General features: G+C 35.3%; 1 long non-coding RNA gene across 1 annotated transcript; it reads left to right on the top strand.

Annotated features, from left to right (window-relative positions):
* The first annotated feature begins 231 nt into the window (after positions 1–231).
* LOC113337901 lies at positions 232–1,516 on the top strand. Its single transcript, XR_003354493.1, has 3 exons — positions 232–413; positions 864–977; positions 1,174–1,516. It is a non-coding gene; the product is annotated as an uncharacterized LOC113337901 (long non-coding RNA).
* The last annotated feature ends 1,354 nt before the right edge of the window (positions 1,517–2,870 follow it).

Raw genomic sequence — 2,870 nt, 5'->3', positions numbered from 1 at the left:
TGATTTGTGTAGTGAGAAATAATGAGTAATTTCATCAGATTTTTGTTTCTAGGGTGAAGCTAGCTCTCAATCCAAGTCTTCAGTTTCGTAGGTTCTTCACTTTACTACTATTTAATTGAAGCTCGATTGATCTTGGGTTTTGTGGCTAATTTCTATTTCCATTTTAATCCTTGCATAAGAAATATCATATGGTACAATCATTAATTTGGATTAATAGTGAAAGGAAGATGATAATGGCAACGACGACAATGGCATGTTTATGGGAAAATGTTGAAAATGAGAGTGGTTGAGACATCCTGCAGTTGGCTTTGTTTCTTTAACAACCATCTACTACCAGAGTCAGTGGTTCAGCTTCCTACTGCATTACAGGACGGTTAGCCTTTTCCTTTGTCCGTTTTTTGCGATGATATGAGGTAGTCCTTGATATTCATTTCCAGATTTAAAATTTGTTGGGGATATCTGTTTTTCTACTTTGTTTACAATCGAGAAACCTTTTTACTTTGATGTCTTTATGGCTATAGAACTAAAAGGGTTCTATATGTATAATATGTTGTGCAACTAGGACTCGCTCACTGGAAAATACATTTACAAACCAATAAGAATTACTTAAGGATTTTTGAGAGGGAGTTGAAGTCTTTTGCACAAAGTGATTAATGTTTACCTTTGAGTCTTTGACCTAGATATCCATCAAGCATAAAAAATTAAGTTAGGGTGATATAATTATTAGATCATCTTTGGAAACTTAAATTCATCTCATTCTTTGTATATCACGTCAGGACTAGGACTGCCAATCCTGGGTTTTGTTGTTTTAATATCGATGGACTGGATTGCTTCGTGAAACTTATCATGTGTTTTTTTTTTAGTTGGCACAAGAAGAATGCAATATCTAAACTCTACAGATTGGAACATCATTTGTTGTGTTGTTTGGACAATATATAGAAGAAATTATTTACAGTAGCAGTGAAGTTGACGAAAAGGTACTGCTCGACAGCAATCTTGCTTTAAGGTTTGGGGTTTGCGGTTTGAAAGTACCAAAGCATGCCGTTAAGGATTTGGCATATTTGTTTGAATTATTTGATTGTTTTAGGTATCTGCATCAAATGATTGTAGTGAGGTGCGAAGAAGTTTACATGTTTATTGTTCTAAAATTTAAATCTTTATTCATAACTGCAGGTATTTTGAGTACCCACAACCATCATTTTGTGGTGAAGAATGAATATCAAAGAAGTTAATTTTTTTAAAAGCTTAGACTCCAGACTGGGTTTTTAATACCTTGTTATCTTGCCACAACTTGCACATCTCCTTTCTACTCCATATTATTCTCCCCTCCACAGCCAAGATATATTTGGCCCTGTTGCATCTCTTTTGCGTTTCAGAACAGATGAGGAGGCGGTTTGCAATGTGAATGACACAAGCATAGGTAAATATCCATTAATCATTTCCTTCCTGTTGATCTACTTGCTGATAATGAAATGTTGAGGGGGAGTTCTCTTTGTAACTTCTCTGCAGTGATTCCATCGAGGAATAATAAATGCACATGGTGTTTACATAATCTATGGACAGTGCACGTTAATATTTTAGTATCCATAAAGATATTTCATTTATTTTTGAAGCAATAAAGATAATTCATGTGCAAAATCTATTCAATAGAAAGTAATGCTCGATCTGCACTTTTCCGTATGTATTTAAGACTCGCTGCTTATGTTTTCACAATAAATTCAAACGTTGTAGGCGTGTATCTGAGATTCTGAATCACTTGAATATGGAAGAGGTTTTTTTTTTTGAAGCATAATATGGTATAGTTGGGTCAGTGAAGGAATAATATTAGAGAAATGTCCCGAAGGTCTTAAATTGATACAATTATCTGTAATTTTGTGAGTTTATCATGATGTTCTGTTTGGAGGAGTTTAACTGGATGCACCTTCAGAAGAATTATTTCTGGATTGGATTAATACTCACTGTGTAGCATCTATATTTTGTATGATTAATTATAAATCATTTGTGGCTTTCATGATTTTATCTATCTCTTTTGTCCAGTCTAAAGGGCTCCTTACGAACTCTAAAAGTTGTATACAAAAGTGGATGCTGCAATCGTCAGCCTAGGTTGTTTTTGACTCTTTTCATGATTGGTGAGTTGCAGCTTTTATTGAATGAACGTTTGAGAAGTTCATCGGCTCCTAACTTTGTATCCCTTTAGACTAAATAAATAGTTCGAAGAACCCAATGGGAATACGTTTCGAGGCTGACATCGCAGCTGAGAAATGCATCTGGAGTTTATGGAGAATTGCATCACCAATATAGAACAGAACTACACGTCAGGTAAATACTATTGAAGAAACTTCAAGTTAAGAGGATGGCATCAGATTTGGGGTCCTCTTAACATGAAGATTATTTATTGATTTTGCTCGATAAGAGTACTCTTATTCATTCGATTGGAAAAATAGCCACCACCGTAACACATTGAAACTACGATGATACCCCTGTTTAAAGTATTGTTGGTGCAAGCTGCTTTCCTTTGTTTTCAAATCCTTCTCCATCAGTTTGGTTATAACTCTGAATGTTTTTCCATGTCTCTATGTAGATTTAAGAATGTCCATTGACCACAGCAAAGACCTTACTCACTTATATAGAGAGTTCCCAGGAAAAGTCAACATCCTTTTAAGGTGGATGGAATTCGTTGGCACAGAGGAGACATTGTGACTCCACGGGCACTGAAACTAGGGGAGTTTTCACTATCTATTTCAGTGTTTATTCTTTTCATTCCAACTTGCATGATTGGAATTAGGATTCATTTTCGGGTCTACTATTGGATTTATTGGGGTATAGGGGTGTAACGTTAACTTTGGCCCAACTAAGTTCGGTTTGGTTCT

This window comes from Papaver somniferum, unplaced genomic scaffold (assembly GCF_003573695.1).
Source record: "Papaver somniferum cultivar HN1 unplaced genomic scaffold, ASM357369v1 unplaced-scaffold_18, whole genome shotgun sequence".
Classification (NCBI taxonomy): domain Eukaryota; kingdom Viridiplantae; phylum Streptophyta; class Magnoliopsida; order Ranunculales; family Papaveraceae; genus Papaver; species Papaver somniferum.
The sequence above is the reverse complement of the archived record's forward strand: the minus strand, read 5'-3'. Positions and strand labels throughout refer to the sequence as shown.